The sequence below is a fragment of the Bombus pyrosoma genome, linkage group LG15, assembly GCF_014825855.1.
Source record: "Bombus pyrosoma isolate SC7728 linkage group LG15, ASM1482585v1, whole genome shotgun sequence".
Lineage (NCBI taxonomy): Eukaryota > Metazoa > Arthropoda > Insecta > Hymenoptera > Apidae > Bombus > Bombus pyrosoma.
Window position 1 is genome coordinate 1,542,654 of NC_057784.1, and position 12,520 is coordinate 1,555,173.

General features: G+C 42.9%; 1 protein-coding gene across 5 annotated transcripts in view; it reads right to left on the minus strand.

Annotated features, from left to right (window-relative positions):
* Window positions 1-12,520, minus strand: part of LOC122575464 — a 38,055-nt gene that overhangs the window by 12,586 nt on the left and 12,949 nt on the right. The window contains exon 1 of one of the 5 annotated variants that reach the window (XM_043744454.1): window positions 11,244-12,171. The exons of 3 other annotated variants lie outside the window; for them this stretch is intronic. The gene's annotated coding sequence lies outside the window, so the exon portion shown is untranslated. Of the gene's footprint in view, window positions 1-5,045; window positions 5,068-11,243; window positions 12,172-12,520 lie in introns of those variants that run through there. One more of the 5 variants, XM_043744457.1, reaches the window with a different exon arrangement.

A 12,520-nucleotide genomic window follows, 5' to 3' on the forward strand; every position in this document is an offset into this window, starting at 1 on the left:
TAATTCGACCTTCGGTATCTGGTGCCGATTTATGTTAGACGAGCGAATTGATCGATTTGAGATTTCAATTTCATGCGTGGGAAAACGAAACGCGCAAGTTAAAGCGATATGGGTATCCGGGATTAAAAGGAAAATAAAACGTTCGCGAGATAAAAATAAAATTAACGATCGCGTATCCAGACTGAAACCTGTTCTCCGCGACCATTCATAAAACTCGACGACTGTGGTCCATTTTCGCGGTAAGCCATTTATGAGTAGCTTAAGCCGATGGATTTTCAACGTTACAATCGGCGGTACACATCAATCATTGACTGTATAATGGACTGACCGCCGATGATTCAGCGATTAGCTCTACCATTGTCACGAGAGTCGATAATAAATTTTTAGCGGACGTTGCGTCACGATTTTGCTCGAAGCAAATCTCAACGGCAAATCGAGTCGGAGCTGATCAGCGGCTTGCCGAGTCTACTGTTTTTTGCCAAATTAAATGCATCGCTTCACCGAGGTTTCAATCGACAGCGACCGCCTTACAACCTCGTTCTCTTAATAACCAAACGATCGCGGCGTTACCACTGTTCCAAGCGATTTATTTTGTTTTCCTTCCAGCCTCAGCTTTCAACGGTCTTTGACCGTTTTCTATTCTTCGACTATCCAATAACGAGCGGCTCGACGCCTTTTTATAGCCTTAGATGTTGTCTCATCGAAGTAGATTAGTAACTGGTAATTTTCAAAGAACTTAATCCTCACAAGGGTACTGTTTTTGTCGAACTCTATGAATCGACCTAACTTTACCTTCTGGAAATACGATCCGAACAGACAGTTTATGGGTTCGACTACCTCGATCCTTTGCGTTTCTTTTTTTCTTATTACATTTCGATACAATTCCTTAGTTATATACATGATACGCAAGGTTTCTCTTTTATTTTTTCCTTTTACTCATTTGTTAAATATTTGTGAAGGGGACGAAAATAAATGGACACGTAATGGAGGTAGGTGTCAATGAAGTTTCGTCGAATACGGTTTGTTTATACAAAAATGTAAGTATTAATTTCGATTTTTCACTAAATAACTTATAATACTACGAGGATATGTAATAAATAAAACTGAAGTGTATAAACTAGTATTAGTTCGATTAAAATTCATTGATACTTCCACTTCTTGTCCACTTATTATTCTCGTCGGCTGTATTAACATAATCATCGATGTACACGTCGCGACGTCACGTTGCCAATTGTTAGGCCTGCATCGTAATACACGAAAGAAAAGGAAGAAACCAGCTGGCGTATATCGGCGAACAGCTGAGTACGACGTTGTTATGCGGACGACGTTAATTAAAATTGAGTTTACTACTGTGTTGTACGCGTAAGTGGCACGTCACAGATTACGAATAATATAGTTGAACGTCAGCAGCGTTCGTGAGTCGACGTGTGTGGTAGGCAGCGTGTCGACTGGATACTAAGAATGCCGTATCGCTAAGCATGTTTTAATTAACGCAGTGGCAACGCTTACAAACAGAAATGGATCTCATTGCGATCGATTCGAATCTGCATCGGCGCATGCCGAACAATTGCCGCTGCTAATGCGTTAACAGAGTCACAGTTAATGATTCGCGGCTATTATCGAATAGCTATCGTTTCGTGTTTATTCTGCCGGAACGATCGGCGAAAGCAAACTCGATGAGCGCAAGAATGCCGTAAAATCATGCGAATAGCGTTCGAATTAAAGTACAGATAGAAAATTCGTTATGCTCCGTTTTGCCGAATTCCTTTTTAACGTATCGTTTCATTATTCTTTGGCCTCGAGGAGCTTACTACATACAATACGTATTTTTGTAGTTCGTGAGAAACGGTACGCCTTTACCGATTAATGTCTATATGAAATAATAGTCCGAAATGCTTTACCATGCAGGAGAATGGAGATATGAATGAGATTGTAAACACAATTCGAAGAAAATGTTCTTCACCTCATAAATTTTAATGCGGTTGTTTCTGCGAACAGGAAATGTTAATTGACTAATTATAGCCAAGACATAAAAGCAGCCTGACCTATATACATACGTATCTTCTTTACCTTAGATTTTTAACGTTAGTCGGCCGAGAATCGGCCACGGAACTGATTGACACGTACCAATATCCTATGAACTATCTAATGCGCGTGAAAGATTACGACGCGACTATCGTCGCCATCACGACGGTCGTTTCTAACGTTGATGTCGTAATCATTATCGTCGGCACGGTTATTTACATTGTAACTGCTATTCTTGTGTTTGTCGCGTGTTATAGTTCGCAACACGGTTCTCCCGTGCTTCTGATTTCAGTGCATGGAAAATCAAGCCTTCCGCGTACCATCAATTATTTGCCGTTTAAACCGATCGAGATACCAATCATCTTACGATTGTTGCCGGATACGCAGGTTCATCTCGCTGAAATTCCCATATCATGCAGGAATTATTGCTCGCGAACCTGTGAAAGATTACAAATACCGAAGGTAGAATGCACGAGACGTATCTTCCGAGTATCGCACACATGTCTATTTATGTGCACGAAGTTTTTAACGAGGATCGTTTGAAAGGTAGGCGAGCTAGACATTCTTGCAATGTCTCAAAGTTGGAATGCTTCGAACGATCGGTTACGTTACGGGCTTGTTCGTATCGCCGCGGCGCCCGTAACGGTGTCCCCAACTTACTACTTCTACGATTCGCCAGATAGATCCCACGTTAATAATTCCCCGTGGCATCCTTTCATGAGATCCCGAGTACGTCCTTTCCCAGACGATTCTCTGTTTCATCGACTCGAGCATCCGCGAATAAAACCGGACGCGAGCTACGAGCACGCGTGCCACGGCATGATGATTTGTCTTCGCGAATAAATCGCAGTACAAATCTCTTGATCGCATTAGTTACGCGAGATCAGCTCTTCCGCTGTTGTACAGCTTGATTTTCCGTTCTGTTAAAATGTCGCAAAATTACCGTTTTATTACTGGCTGAATATCGAAACACGATACCAAGGAATATACTTCGTTTCATGTAATACCTACGTTTATTTCATAGCGTGTATAAATTATTGAAATATATTTCGCGGTTTTCGTGTTATTTACCGGTTTATTATTCTTCGGCTCTTAGAATTTGAATTTAACTCCAGCTGAAATTGACATTGATTAAATGCACAAATGATTGCCGTTGGAGATAATTTTTACTTGGAAGGTATTCGTAATTTTTAATTACAATGACCGAATAAAGGAGGCCTTCAATTTAATTATTCGCTAGTAATAACAGTTCACGGTGCTATAATTATGACGCACTTTTATATTAATTTGTTCATGAATATCGTAAATCTTTCAGCAATTAAAAATTTTTTTAAATCATACGTATAATTTACCACATTCCTGAGAGTAAGTAATACATATCTTCCCAGTACTAAACAGTACTTAGTATGTTACCAATGATTTTACTTAGATCCTCGGAGAATGTTCACGAGAAATGGCAGATAGTGTAAAATAATGTACAATATTTAACTCTCCGAGTGTCGGACATTAACAAATAGATATTAAAAATAGAAATAATAGCAGAAAGTTTAGGTTCGAAATCTCGTGGAGTTCGAGGCATCTCCTCGACACTGACGCGATAATTTCTTAGTGTTTCGTGCGTCTAAACTATTCGTGGTATGTGGGAGGGACGTATTATTTCATCACGGAAAGATACATAGATTTGCCATAAGCAACGTACGAGCGGTGGAGCCAGGGCTAAGGTCATTAATTCTAATATCCCTCCGCAATTTGTAAGTGTCACCAAAGCCAACGGTAACTTATTCCAAAACTATCAGGGAGTTGAATCGAGTAAAAACCGAAACAGATACGCGTCTCCTGATCATCAGCCACTAACGACGCGAGACAAACTCGTTCCTTGGCAAAAAGTTTCTTAGATTCGATCGTAAGCAACGATTAATTATAATCGCGTACAAATGTAAATATCGTTTCTTAAACGATGCGTCTACCGCGCAAGTGGCAATTACCGCGATGAGAAATGATAGAATTATTCGAAAAAGTCTGTCTTAATGGACGTTTAAATCAAGCGACTTTTAAATGTGTTTCTTGAATCTCGGCGCTCTTGAATAAACGGTACCATTAAAATGGTTCAGTGAAAACTACATTTACACTGTGGCAAATGTACAGCAGGTATTTACGTGAGATAATTATAATATGGATCTGAATATTTCAAATTTGTCGTCATTTAGATATCCATGTGGCTTAACTACACCTTGCTTAGAAGATTTAGAACGTCGTTTGAAAAGAAGAATATTGAACGAGATAGTGTGTAAGTTCATGTACGATGTACGTGGCATTATTTTCATACGATACAATCTCAAATTTGGTACTTTACCTACCGTGTATTACATAATATATTGTCTGAACAACTTTAACAATAATTACAAAATCTTCGAATGTATATTCTATTAAACACGTAAAAATATACTGTAAATATCTATTATTTCCTAACAAATACAGAAGACGCACTAACTATTTTTCAATTCTTAAGATATAATAAATTATTCATGTAACGAATCATAAACGTTATTCACGTTAATTATTCCAAGTAATGTATTATACCGTAACTGTACTGTAATACCATTAATTATCACGATACGTATTATATCACGATATATATCATTTTTATATATATCAAGAACTATACATTTATTGTACGTAATTACCAAGAAGTACCTTTTAAATCGTAAAACCCTTAAATAGTAAAACAACAATTATTGCAAAGGAAAATCCATCGAACAATAAGATTCTAAACAATAATCTAATAAATTACCTTATAAGATACGATTGTAACAAGTGCAACAATACAAATCGTTATAAAATGGACGTTCGAATTTTAACGATTAAATACTATAAATAGCGCGATATAACGGCGATACAATGTATTTACCATTAACGATTCCGATCAAACAGTTGGTAATAAGATGTAGTTAAAAATATGATAGATAGGCGATTAATCCCTTCCGGCGGATAGATAAAACGATCTAAAATAATGCTCTGACCAGCGTGACCTTTGGAATACGTGTCCGGCCGCAACTGTTGCCTCGATGCCGGTGTTGAAGAATTTATTGCTCGGTAAATCGAAGAGGATACAAAGAGAAAACGAGACGAGCTCGCAACACGAGCGTAGTATAGAATGGAAGAGATTCGTACGAGCACTAACTGGACGAGTAATCGACTTTACGATCCATTCACCGTGCGGTCGAGATCGGTTATGTTAACATTAACGGTTAATGTGACCCAGTGATGGTTGTTGCGGCACAGAGGACAGCCGGCACAACGATGAGCAATTATCGCGTGTGTTATGTTCATCTTGCGTACCGATCGTCTCGAATGAAGGCTGCGTGGTAGCCGCGTATTACGTGAGCTACACGCGCCCTGTGCATTCGACCATGTGAATGCACTCGCGGTGTACGCTTATGTAAATGTAGACGTACACACGGTCAGATAAGAGCATCGTGAATGGAAAGCCCGGCAATACGCGTGTCCGAACCAGACGAGTTTCCATCCTATAGAAGACGAAGGTAATTAACGCGCGGACATCGTGTTACGAAGTCACAGCTATCGTGAATCCGTTACCGCCGTTTCAGTCAGGTGTTCTCAAGGAGATCGCGCGTCCTTCTTCTATTAATAGGTGAAAATCAATTTGATCTGTCAAGAGAGAGAGATCGTCGACATATGGACAAGGAAGTAGGTCCTTCATTGTGGCGAATTGAGAATTTACGATTACGACGAGTTGTATCATAGCGATGTAGCCTACATCTGTTACATAAAGAATAGAAAGCTTTTGCACATCCGGGATGCGTTAATTTGATAAAGCATAAGAAGATCGTAAAGACTTATGTCGACGGCTACGCTATCCGTAAGTATACCGATATTCGCGCACAATTTTCCACGGTGATCACGGTGCTGTGTTAATTCGCTCGTCCTCTTCTCCGTCAATGACGAAGGAAGTATTATACAGAAGATAGTTGAAGGAAGCTCGAAAGGCGCTCGTTGATCTGTCGAGATTCAGGATAGCACGGTCCAACGAATTCTAAGAGCAGCTTGGCGTGTCGGGGCAGCAATCGTTTACCGCAAAACCGACAGCTGTCGCAAATCATCATTATCTACGTTCAGCCTGGCTACAGAAACCAGGAGCAAGGAAGAAACTAGGTTAACGCTGTGACGCGCCACGCTGCTCCGTTTCCGCGCGAGCTCTGCCTGCATTAATCCGTTTCTGTATGGGCAGCGGTACGGATTTTTTTTTATATCTGCCGTCGTGATTCGGTTAGAAATTAATGAGAGAATCTCCTTGTAGACTGGCATCTGGTAACGAGCGTGAATCATATACGCGTAACGCGTAGATGGACAAGCGTGTAAAGGACCGGCGCACCGCGCCGTTGGAAATAGTTTCAGTGTGCCGGTTGCGAGCGCGGATAGCGTGTCAAATGAACGTAATACCGTGGTAGATAATGGATAATGGCACGAATCTACACCAATACCGGTTTTCATGTAGGAGAGCATGCACGCGTCCACTCGAATCGTCCGCTGTAAATGATACGCGGCCGCGGTGTACGCGCACGCACGCGCATCGCATAACCCCGCTCCGATTACGTTTTCCACTAGTATTTGCGACGCTTGATGCGTAAAGTATTATAGGCTGTGCAACCATCTAGCCACTATTGCCAGCGCCAGAATGCGATAACGTTCGCGATATATATGGGCTCCATGGGCCGTGGAAATCGACCGATGATCGATATCACCGTTTTCACCGTGCGCCACCGACATGCTGCGCGAAAATCCGAAAGCTGTGAAATCTGTGAGAGCCGTCACCTATGGTTTAGCCGATGCTTTAATGCTGTCAGGAGAGCTCTGCCGCGGACAATCCGATTAGGGCTAATTATGCATCTAGATCGGACAATATTGCGTATTAGTATTAATACTTCTATGGGTTATTCTAACGATGGAACAGTGTCGTTAGACCCCATGTAAATTGCTTCTAATTTTCGACATTTTTTGGACTGCTTAGAGATATAAGGACAAAAACAAAGATTAATCGGACGGCGACAGTAACTTGTTTGGCTATTAACAAAGACAAGTTCGAAAAGAGCTTTGAAATGTTGGAGCTCAACTATCCTGAACTGAAGAAAATTAAATAGTCGCTAAAATGGAAAGAAAACGCTTTTTCATTTACCCTGTTGATACAGCGTGATACTTGAAATGGGTCACCATAACTAAAGAATGTATCGGATGAAATCCCAAGGCATCAGAAATAAAGAGCAATATGAAAGTGGTAGGAAACGAGGAAGATGATAATTTCGTATTCGCAATTCGCCGAAAAGTGCAATGATAGTTTGGAGATTGCAATCGCGTCACAAGTTTCTTGTATTCGAGCGTAACAGCACGTGAGAGGGACGAGGTCGCAAACTCAAGCGACGGACATTAGTATTCGTAATAAAGCAGTGTGTTGCCGCACGCCGAAATTCACGAAACACGAGTCAGAAGTATCGCTTGGCCCGTAACACTGTTCGCGGTACACAACCGGTCGTTATTTCTTGCCATGTGTAGCCGTGTCGACAAATAGACAAAGTTGCGGTATGCTAATATTAATTCCTCGAGAAATTACATTGGCAAACGAATGCAAAGTTATGTCGGGCGTGATCTCAATGCCACCGCCGTGCCGCGTCGCCGCTCCGCGGCCAGGAGGTTGAATGCCCCCGTACAACATACGGATTAGTGCTTGGTACCAGCGTAATCGTATGCCTGGTGAATATTTCATGAAGCGCGGAAAAAAGAGATGACACCTGTTCGAAAACCGTTAGCGTACTCCTTTTGCCCGCCAACGACGGGACGGCGATGGCAAACGGACGTTCGGCGACTTATTTCGATGCAAATTTTAAAAAGAATGCGCGTCGCGGGTAAGTTTCAGGAAGCAGTTACGCGTGCACCGTGTCTTCGGGTATCCTTAATAAAACCGTAACGTCTGACGAATGGCACGTGATCCTCCGACTAATCGTTTCGTGTAAATTATTAGACAACCGGCAGTCATCTAACGCCCGTTGCTGAATCGAATAAGGTAATTTCAAATTTTATCGAAAAATAAGGAGACGAAGATGCTAATGAATTAAATGATATACCGAGAATGGAAGTGATGTAGAAACCACATGTTTCTTCGGTTATTATGGCCATTCTTTTTACGTGACTTTTATTACGGGTTTTACACAACTTGTACAAGTCCGGTTAGTTTCGCGAGCACCGCTTCGAATTATTAGATGGCCCAAGAAGTTCCTGGGAATTTTTTCCATGCGCGCCGCTTTGACATTTGGTAACCAAATGGTTTATTACTTTTATACCTTGAACGATTACAGAAATTTGTCATAGATCAATTAGTACGAAAAATGTATTATCGACCATCGTCATTCTAGATGCGAAAGAAGCTGTTGGAAAATGTTTGCTGCTAACATTGATATTCATGCGTGTTCGGCATTATAAGTTCAAACTTGGAACGAAGACCCTTGGAACGATTCAGGAGATTTATGCGATATTTCAAAGTGATTGTGAGTACGTGATCGTACTCGTCGTGCTCGGGAAAAGTAGTTCAAAGTATTCAAAACGAGGGTTGAGAAACTCGAGCATGAGCCGAGAAAGGTACGTTTCGATATCGGTAATGGCGATGGATACCGATAAAGATACAAAATGCTAGTTTCAAGGTTTCGCGTTATCGAAGAAAAAATCTAGATTTATTCTACAAAATCGGAAAAGGTGTACAAAGTTGAGAATTGGCTGCCCTATTAACTTAATGGGCGACGAAGACCAGGATCAAGACGACGCGAGACTGTAACAGAAATTGTGTTACACAAAAGTATTTCTGGATACAGGACCTTGAATCGTCTGTGTATCTTTTTACAAGAAAAGATAAAAAATGGTGGAATACATATATAACACACTTATATCATACTAGGGAAAAGATTGTTAAATTTGTCGACGACTATTTAATTTAATCGATCAAAAAGACTGGCATATTACTAAAATACTTTAATGCATTTAGTAACTCCTCAGCAGTCGATGATACTTTACACCTCAAGCTGTTAAAAATGAAAAATATCAAACGCTTTGATACAGGACATCGATTCCTGTTTTAAAATAAAGTCGTGAACGTTTTATAGCCGATCGTTCGTCTGGAATTTTTATGTCGATTCTATTCAATATACCCTTTCGATTAAATCGATTAGTTAAATAACTAATCAGTGCCAAATTTACGGCTTACGACAAAAATATATTGCAGATATTATCAAACGATAATATACTTTGGTATATAATTTCCTTTTACAATCGAATAAACTGTGAAAACAAATTCTGTCTTTGCGGTTCTGAGCGGAGGAAGAGAAGAACGCAGTCTTTCTCTCTCAAATATAAACTCTCAAAATATTCTATTTTAATACTATGGAAGTCTTCGAAGAATGCTCGTTGCAATTGGGTCCACGATGACATAAAATCGATCGACTCGGAGTATCTTCGAAACGAATGTTCGGCCAGCGTCCAAATGTAGGCAGATGTATAAAGTTCCTTTGCTTATGCGTGTGAGTATATTTGAAGTCGGCCTGTGTATCGAACGAACCTGAATCGGTCTCCCTAGCCGACCTCCTTCCCAGAATCGCATAATAGCTCGGTAGCTGCATCTATATGCAACGCGTTGATACAACGCAAACTCATCAAGAGTGCAAAGAATTCGGCTATTCGCGAAACGTGGCACGAATGACACGCTTCGTTAACGCGAAAAGCAACGTTCTGCGACTTGGATTTTCCTAAGACCGATTGTCCCGATTGCGACAGGATTCCGGAGACGCGTTACATCTTACATCACGTGTTTCCGCGCGAGGAAGTCTCCAATTCTGTTACGTTCTCCGAATCATCTTAGTTTCTTAAGTTTGAGAAAATTACCGATATGCATGATTTCTGATCTTAAGTGTATGTCAAAGTATCTTTTGTAACGTTAAAGATCTTTTTGCTCGTTAAGAAGAGTGAAACTGTGACACAAAGAAGATAAGGATCGTAGCAAAGTCAAGCTTCCTAGGATTTGCGAACGTGTACGCGAACGTCATCCGTTTTTCACCGTCCCTCGCACGTGGGAATCTCGACTTTGCGACCAGATAATCTTTATCGCGTGTCGAGACATCGTTGAACTAAAAGGTTCGCGCGATTCTGTCAGCTTACTTTTTCAAGCTTAACGAAAATTTAGATCGTTGGCGTTTCTCATCGATTTTCTAATATTTCGTCGTCGCATTTCTCCGGTTAGAAGGTTGACAGTGTCCTTAACATGGACTAAAGACGCACTAACCGAGTATTCGTTGGACCGCTAACCGGAATGCGCGAGCGCTAACTCTTGAGCGTCTCGAAGCTCCGCGAAGCGGTTGGGTGCTCGACTCCGACGATGAATAAGAGAAAGAGAGGCCGACGTAGAAGAAGGAGAGACACGGATAGCGAGAGAAAAAGAGAGAAGAGAGTGGAACAGAGGCCCGCGGGAATGGAGCCTCCGTGCTCGCGATTGAAGAAGATGGCAAATGAGCGAGACAAAGAGGATACCAGGGAGTAAGAGAGAGAGAGAGAGAGCGAGAGAGAGAGAAAGAGACGGTCTCGAAGTACGTGGAGATTCGAGGCACATTGCGCCCAGACCAGCGGCACGAAAATTTGGTGAGGCCTCCTTGCCTGCGGACCGACCACATTCCCTCCCCACCCGATTTCCTCGTACGAGAACCTTATCCGCCTGGCTGTTTCGCCGTGGTCCACTCTATCCGCGTGCGCGTTTATATCGACAGCCGGATCATCGGCCCGGTTTGCATTAACTGTCGCAACCGCGCAGTCCCGCTTGAATGGGAAACCCGTTAAACGAAAACGAACGGCCCATGAAGGAATTCTTTTCCAGAGTTACGAGATCTAACATCTCGAGGATCGTTTCCGTTGACGTTTCGTCTAGTTCAGGCAATCTATTTCCGCAGATTCATTAGGAACAGCAACAGGATAATTTTGAATAATTTTATAATTAATAGGAATCTTCGTGAGATCGTTAGTGGGAAAGAGACGAGTATGACTTTATTTCTGCCGTTTAAGACTCCGAGCGGAAATCGGAGGTTCAGAGAGTTTTGTTTCGAATCGACGATTGTTCGGCTACGAAGGAGATTAATATTTCTGGTGAATAAGTTTACACGAATAAGGCTCACCTAGCGATCGCGGAGTGCGTGCGGAGTCGCCACGTGTTAGCTGCAGCTTAGCGGCTCCTCGTGCCGCATCCCGGCAGCCGCGTTATCGCCTTATCAAGCCCGCCTTCTGCCCTTGTCGCGTGTTAAGCTTGGCCGTGCGTGTTCTTTGGCACTGGCCCCTCCTCTTGTTACGTTCGCACACTAATCGTTAGATCCTGCGTTTGAACCACCCAACGATCGACGGAGCACCGTTTATCATCGACACCGGTCGTCGCTCGTATTTTCGGTAATTATTCTTCGGAGCAAAATTATTCTCGATACGATGAAACGAGATCCGTCACTCAGCACAATTCACCGGTACCGCGACTTTTCTGCGTGGCGTTTACATCGATTCAATCGCGACGATCGCGCGACGACAACAGATGATCGCTCTCGAGTGGCATACCGCAAATTGGGGCAAACGATCCGATCGGTAACTGTGATTATTCGCGCGGCTCGTTCAGCGGTCGTTCAATGAAGAGTAACACAAAGAGTCCATGAAATATCGTATTTCTCACGGCAAAGAGTCTGTGAACCGATAGTTCTGTTCCGTACGATGGTTTTGCGCGAGGGAAAAGATCGCGCGTGATACAGAGACACGACGAGAGAGAACGAAAATCAAACTCCCGTTCGATCGTAGCCGATGCTGCGACTGAGCATCGATAACGGCAGTGTGGTACCGGTAACGGCAACGGCAGCAGCAGCAACGACAAGTAGTGTATCCGCCAAAAGATCCGCGACGTACGTTCGTCAATTTGTCCTCTCCTCCGCTACTACTACCTCCACCTTTCCTCTCTTACTCTTTCTCGCTCTTTTTCTCTCCCCCCCTTTTCTATCCTTCTTTTTCACCCTGCTCTCCCTTTCTCTGTTCCTCCACTTACGAGAGAATACGTAACCACACTGGTTTACGGTTCCGTTCGCGACGAAGATGTTCTGCGGACTGATAACCTGCCGTCTACTTACCTCCGGCAAGCGCCCCTAACGCGCCGAACTCCCTAGCACGACAGGTGCTCCGAAGGAGGAGTGGGAATAAGAGGATGGTCTCGCGGAGGGGACAGGGATAACCTACTCGTAGCGGCGGCAGCAGCAGCGGCGGCGGCGGCGGCGGCGGTGGTAGCTCTTGCCGGCGTGTACGCATTGCGAGAGAGAGAATGAGAGGCGATTACGAGGAACGGAGAGAGGGAGGGTTGGGAAAGAGAGGGATGAGAAAGGAGAAAGAGACGGGGAGAGCTGGACGACGACGGCGGCGGCGGCGGCAG